Source organism: Molossus molossus, unplaced genomic scaffold (genome assembly GCF_014108415.1).
Source record: "Molossus molossus isolate mMolMol1 unplaced genomic scaffold, mMolMol1.p scaffold_m16_p_18, whole genome shotgun sequence".
Classification (NCBI taxonomy): domain Eukaryota; kingdom Metazoa; phylum Chordata; class Mammalia; order Chiroptera; family Molossidae; genus Molossus; species Molossus molossus.
In genome coordinates, this window is record NW_023425353.1 from 64,603,939 (window position 1) to 64,610,844 (window position 6,906).

Here is a 6,906-nt window from a genome sequence, read left to right on the forward strand (position 1 = left end):
CGCCCCGCCCAGGCGCTGAACCTGCATCCGGGACATGCTCCCTGACGTGAATCGAACCCGAAGCCTTTCAGTGCCCAGGACGACGCCCCAGCTACCTGAGCCACGCCGCCAGGGCAGCATTCAGTATTGTTTTGTGATACTTTCAGGTGTGCAGCATAGTGGTTGGACAGTCATATACTTCACAAAGTGTTCTCATGTTCAGACTTAAGTTCAAGAGTTTGTTAACATGTTTTAAAACTCTTCATGGAGCCCTGGCTGTTTGGCTCAGCGATTAGAGCGTCAGCCCACGGACTAGAGTGGGATTCGATTCTGGTCAAGGGCACGTACCTGAGTTGCAGTTCGGTCCCCAGCCCTGATCTGGGTCATGCAGGAGGCAACCAGTTGATGTGTCTCTGTGACATCAATGTTTCTCTCTCCCTCCTACTCCAAAAATAAATGGAAAAATATCCTCGGGTGAGGATTTAAAAAAATCTTCATGGAAATGTAGTCTAATAGTCAGCTTTCCCACATCCAGTCCCTGAAGACCAGAGTGTGAGCACTTGTGTTTCTCCAGGTTTCAGACTCTATTCCAGGTGTGTAGGCTGTGACACCGGCGACACCTGGCCCGCCCTCTGCTGAGGTTGATGTGCCAAGGAGGACACTGCTACCCCTGCAGCCTTCCCCTCCTGTCACTGCAGCTGCTGGGGTGTGCAGGGACGTGCAGGTGTCCATTCTAAATGCTGTCATCCCATCCTTGTCATTTTGGCCAACAAGACAATGCTTGGCAAGGCCAAGAAGTGTACCTGGGTCTGAATCTGCTCTGGCGACCAGAAGCGATGATGGTGACGGTGACGGAGTACCCACGCTGGTGCCTGGGCTCCACGTTTGACATGGCCGGAGGGGGGACTTGTTCCAAAGCTAGAACTCCATGGCTTTATGGATGGCCACATTTTCCTACTTCCAGGCAGGCCTGGTCCTTACGAAGTTAGAATGAAGTGTTAGGAGGGGCATGGCCCTCACCCCAGCCTCCCAGGGCTTGCCTTGGGGAGACTGAGCCCAGCTAGGCAGGTGTGGAGGCAAATGCAGAAGCCCTTTATGGAGTAAGGCTTGGGAACCTCAGATGAGGGTGCAACCTACGTACGGCTCCCTGGCTTCCCTGGTCAGCCCTGGGGAGACACCCACCTCCAGAGCACTTGCAGCAGCAGGAAGGTGGAGCTCTTCGTACCTGGGTAGCATTCGCAAGCAGCTCATTAGACACCTGACAGCCGCCCTGGAAGGCGCTCCCAGGTGAGCACACGTGGCGTCTGGAAGCTCTTAATTACCTCTTCCCTGGGGGAGCCACAGCTGAGCCCTGGCAGGGCACCCAGGCCTTCTCAGCCATCTTGAACCTCAAATTGACTTCACCCCAGGAAAGGCACTAGAATCAGTCTCACTGGTGCTGACAGTCGCTTTCCTCAGCAGCTCAAGGCTCCCGTGAAGACTTCTGGACCGTGGCGTGTGCTGCCAGCACCAGCGTGGGCTTTCCTGTGAACATGAAGTTAGTGTCTGTCCCTCAAAGAGGCTGGAGGCCCCCTCTCCTGCTTCCAGCCTGCTCCACAGCTACACCTGTCACTAGCATACCTAGCTAGGTGACTGCAGCCCTCACCTTGCGTCTGGATCAATGGTCCCATTTCTTGAGGCTGTACCTTGGCCCAGGTCTCGTGTGAGACCGTATTTGGGAAATCCTGCTGGTGCTGAATGGCTCACCCCCTGAGGGTCTGAGGAAGCCCCAAGGGCCCAGCCACCACACCCCACCCCGGCCCATCGGGGTCTGCTTCGAGCCCAAGCCCAGGGATGAGTAGGCTGTGTCCCACCCGTCCTGCCCTGCCTGTGCACAGGGCTGCTGTCCTAGCCGTGCCTGACGTGGGGTGAGGCGAGAGCAGTGCAGACTGCCCAATCAGGGAAGCCAAATTCTGAATCTGGAAGGTCTCTTGCTGAACTAGCGGGACCCTCCAGGGATTCCAAGTCCAGCCTGCCCTTGGCTGGGACAGCTGCTGCAAAGTGCAGGGCTTTGAGGGCTGTCCAGGAGCAGCTGTCGTGGCCACGCATCAAACAAGTTTCAAAGCCCAGATGAACAGCCAGGCCTGAGCTAAGCTCCCCAGGCATGCAGTCTGGCTGGGGGGTCTCAAGGGCACCCGGAGCCCAGCCGCCAGCCACCCTGATTCCCAAGGGATGAATGCCCTCAGAGACAGGTGGGGTGTGCTTGGGGTGGGGGTTGTGGGGGAGATTGCCCGAGTAGGGAACCTGGAGGAGGAGACTGTACTGCTGGCGACCACCAGGTGGCAGCACTCCATCATCTATGGTGCAAGACTGGTTTAGGTGGAGGTGGGAGGGCTGCTGTCTCACCAAGTCCTAGGGTGCTGGAGGGTCTCAGGGTCTCTTCCAGGTCTCTTTGGGATTCAAGGAAACCTGAACAGAACTCGGGCCTTGAAGCTCGGTGTGGTGCTGGCCCTGAATGTTTTTGACAGGTTTCCTACCCCCAGGAATCCTCACTGGTTAGAAGGGGTACTTGTTCAGCTGTGGGGCAAGAGCCAGGCCGGCATTAAGGGCTTGTCTCTTAACAAGTCTTTCCAACCCAGGTGAATGCATCTCTGCCTCTCACACCCTTCACCTTTCTGCCTGATTACTGACTCATGGAATTACTCCCTTGGCAGAGCCCACGTCAGATCCACAACCTTTCTACAGCCCAGGTAGCTGGGGCTGGCTGGCCCAGGGCTCTCGGATGGAGACAGGATGCCCACTGCTCTCACCCAGCCTCCGGGGGGGGGGGGGGGGGGGGCTTCCAGCAGGATGCACAAACCTCCCAGCCCCTTAGTCCCTGGACAACTTTCATCTGGTTTAAAAGGAAACTGAGGTTCAAAGCAGAGTAGTTGCTGGAGGTTACCAGGTTGGGAAGTGCTGAGTCTGGGTTCTGACCCAGTGCCCCCAGATAGCGAAGAAGATGGGTCTCTAGCAGCAGGCACAGGGTCAAGCTCCAGCTTTGGGCACGACATGCTCCAGCTGATGTGTTGAGGATGGAGTGAGCTCAGCCTTGGGATGCCCACCCCCACCCCCACCCCCAATGCCCTGGGGAGAAAGAGAAGACAGACAGGGAGAGGCAGGAAAAAAGACAACTGCAGACAAAGCAAGGCCGAGAGGATGCTGGAAAGAGGAGCGGAAAGGTCTGAGGCTGCTAGGGGTGGGAGGAGGCTGCAGGGACATGATAACGCAGGGTGGGGGGGCTGGGTCTGGGGGAGTCGGATCTGCTCCACCCCCCTGACTGCCGCCAGATAAGACAGCCAAGTAGCAGTGGGTGAATTCTGCACACTGATGGGAAGGCACAAGAGGCTGCAGCAGGCAGAGGGGAGAGAGGAGGGTCCAGGAGGCCTGGCCAGGACCTTGCCCGCTTTCCTGCCAGACTGGGGCCCCAAGAGCCTGATGCACTCAGTCCGGGCTCCCAGCTCCAAGCAGGTACCACCACCCCGAGTCTGACTGCACAGAGCTATTGAGAATGATTCATGGATGTAATTAAATGTCCCCCAGTGCCCCCTTGCTTGGGCCCTGGATTTGGTGCAGATGTGGGAGCCCAGCCTCCTGTGTCCTGTCCAGATGTGTGAGACCTGGGCTGGGCAGGGCTGGGCTGGAGTCCTGGGGGCGCCATGGGGGCTTCCTCTCCTTTCTCCCAACTCCTTGGCTGGGCTGCGAGCAGCCCTCTGCACTCACAAGCACAGGCTGGAAAGATCCGTGGCAGCAGGCGTGTTTCCCCAGGAACCTAGGTATGTATGTGCCTGGGGTAGGACACGCAGATGCCTGCAGACCCCAACCTCGCCCCACCCCGCCCTCGTAGGTGAAACCTGCAAGCGCACCGAACACGGCTCCCGACTGACCACCTGCACCTGGGCGAGGCAGGTCGGGTCAGGAACGCTCACCCTGCACACTGCCGCGGAATCAGACTTCTGCTCCCCTGCAGGAGGGAAGCCAGCTGGGAGCTGGGAAGGGAAAGGGCCCCAGGGCTCAGGCTGGCAGAGCACAGGCACACCCTTGCTCAGGCATGCACTCTGACTCCCTCCTTCCCGGGGAGGTGGATCTTGGGGGTTTCCACCCCAGCAGGCTCTTGAGTCTACGGGACAGGGTCCACTGCTCAGCTCTAGGGTCCAAAGGCAGAGCTGGAGGGGGAGGGGAGGCTGAGGAAGGGGCAGATGTTTCTGAACGAGACTGGTTCAAGGCTCGGAACCTTCCCTTCTAATACCTGCAGCCACACCTGGTGGGAGAGAAGGAACAGCCTCTCACACAGACTGGTAAACTGAGGCTGTGAGATGGGCAGCAGCAGACCCTCGCTGACAGAGCTCACCAACAGCTCGGGGACACCGAGGGTGCCTGCCTCTGCCCTCACCATTTCCCGGGGTTGGGGACCTATACCGTCCAAGACGGGGCTCTGCCATCCACTCAGACTGGGAGACCCTAGGACCAGGCTAGAAGCCTCCAGCATCGGCTGGGCTCGCCTCCCCCCTCAGACCGGGATGCAGCACTGGCTGGCTGGGCCTCTTGGAGACCAGGCTCCAGGCTCCGGGCTCCAGGCTCCGGGCTCCGGCCGAGCTGCTCAGCCTCCACCAGACTCATGCAAACCCTGAGCAGCAACCACACGCGTGCACACCCACACCCCCACTTTTTCTGGTTCTTATTAATGTAAATGAAATCTGCTCCAAGCATCCTTAATGGAAATCGTTCCTGGAATTTGCACACGTGGTGGGGGGCACCCTGAGATTAACTCTTATGCAACCAGACCAAGACTCATCGGGCTGCAGTGACCCAGGGGCCTCAGGCTTGGCAAAACCAGGACAGTCCCCCAGCCCCTCCCAGAGCTGTGTCCTGGGAGGACATCAAGGACGGCGACATCGAGGGCATCATCCATAGAATGCCCTCAGCCCTGGGACCAGCTGTAGGGTGCAGAGGTTTCTCAGAGCCTGAGGAGAGTGGCCTTGACAGGAAGTGGGGAGCCCTGGGTCAGGGAGGGGCCTAGCCAAAGACTGGAGGGGCAAGAGGGCGCAGAGGGGTAGCTGACAGGCTGTCGGTCAGGTCCTCATCTGGCTCCATCCTGAGCTGGAGGAGGGACCAGGCAGCAGACCCTCTTTGAACCTCTCCACCCTGCCGAGAGAAGGGAGGGGACCCCGCCTCTGGGATGCACCCCCCTCCCACCCACCTTACCCCTGAAATAGATCTACCAGGACAATTAGCTTCATAACTCTGACGGCAAAGAGGGGTGCTGGCAACCCCAGAGTGGACACCCAGGGCCGGGTGGCTGGGGGGGGGGGCAGAGGAGCCCTGGCCCGGAGCCCGCAGCGCCCCGCCTGGCTTCCTCCCCGAATCTGGATGCTTGTTCTGGCACAGCCCTGCGGGCCCCAGCGGAGCGGGCTTTTACTGCCTTTCGCGGCCGGGACGGGGATGTCTGCTCCACTGGCGGGGGCAGGGAAAGAGTCTAGGATTTCAATGTCTCCCAGGTGTGGCTCCGTCTGGAGGATGCCTTGGGGAGGCTGGCTGAGGGGCCAGCACCTGGGGGGGGGATGCAGGGAGGGGGCAGGGCAACACAGAGGGGGCGGGGCTCAGGAAGGGGAAGGAGGCCACAGAGGGGGTCTCAGAGAAGGAAAGGGGGCTCCAAGAGGGAGGGCCCCTGGAGAAGCAGGGGCTCTGCGAGGGGCAGGGGGCTCGGAGGGGGTTGGAGGGAGAGTCATTCAGTGGGACAGACGTCAAGGAGGGACAATAGGCTGACAATCCTCCCTCCCACCCACACCTGTCAGCCAGGCTGGGGGAGGGGGCTGACCCACTTAGCTGCCTCCCTCCCAGGCTTCTGCTAATGAGGCTCTGGGCTTTGGGAGGCAGCCTTCCCCCCCCCAGGCAGTGCCTGAGGCTGTCCCTTCCCCTGCCGCCCCTCATTATCTACTGGGGGTGCTCCTGGACTCAGGCAGCCCCCTTATCTGCGACCGTGCCTGCCTGTGGCAGTAAGGAGGCTCTGGGCCCCCAAATGTGCCCTCTCTGCCCCTAGCTCTTCAGTCCCCAGGATTGGGGAGATGAGGGCGCCAGTCCCTGCTGTGCAGCTCAGCTGTGAGCACCTGTGGCCCCACCGGCATGCCAATGAGGAATTCAGGGCGTGGCACGCGCACCGGAGGGCTGAGGCCGGGGCTGCTCTGCCCCCCAGAGGGTCCCAGCACCTGAGGTCAGGATCCCACCAGGCCAAGAGAAGGGCATGTGCAGGGTGAGGAGGGCTCCTGGTGTGTGGAGAGCACAGCTCTGGAGGCTGAGTGAGGAGGAGCCTTTGGAGCGGGGCGCAGGTCTACACGGTTCAAGAATGGGGTGCGTGGGGCCCAGCTCCAGAGGAAGGTGTGGGGGGAGGTTTGCATGGCTCAAGCTCCTGCGGACTGTACCTGGGAGCACAGCTCTGCAGGGACAGGAGCTGGAGGAGCACAGCTCTGCAGGGACAGGAGCTGGAGGAGCACAGCTCTCGCAGGACAATGAGCAGGAGGAGCTCAGCTCTCGCAGGACAATGAGCAGGACGAACTCTCTCAGGGATCCGCGGGAACTCTCTCAGGGATCCGCGGGAACTCTCTCAGGGATCCGCGGGGAGCCCCATGGGAGTGAGAACGCAGGCTGGGGCTGATGTGTGTGGGGAGCACAGCTCTCAAGGACCCTGTGAGAGGATGGTCCAGGGTTCCGGGAGGAGGTTTCATGGCCTCTCCTGACTCCTCCTCCCCCACATTCCTGGGGTGCATACGGGGTCTGGTTGCCGGAGCATGCCCAAGTCTCCCAGGCTTCCCTGACTGTCCAGCTGTCCATCTGTCCTCTTCCCCCCAAGGACCCCAAGGCCCAGGTGGCCCTCTCCCACACAGTGCCCTCATTAGGGAAGGGCTTTGAGAC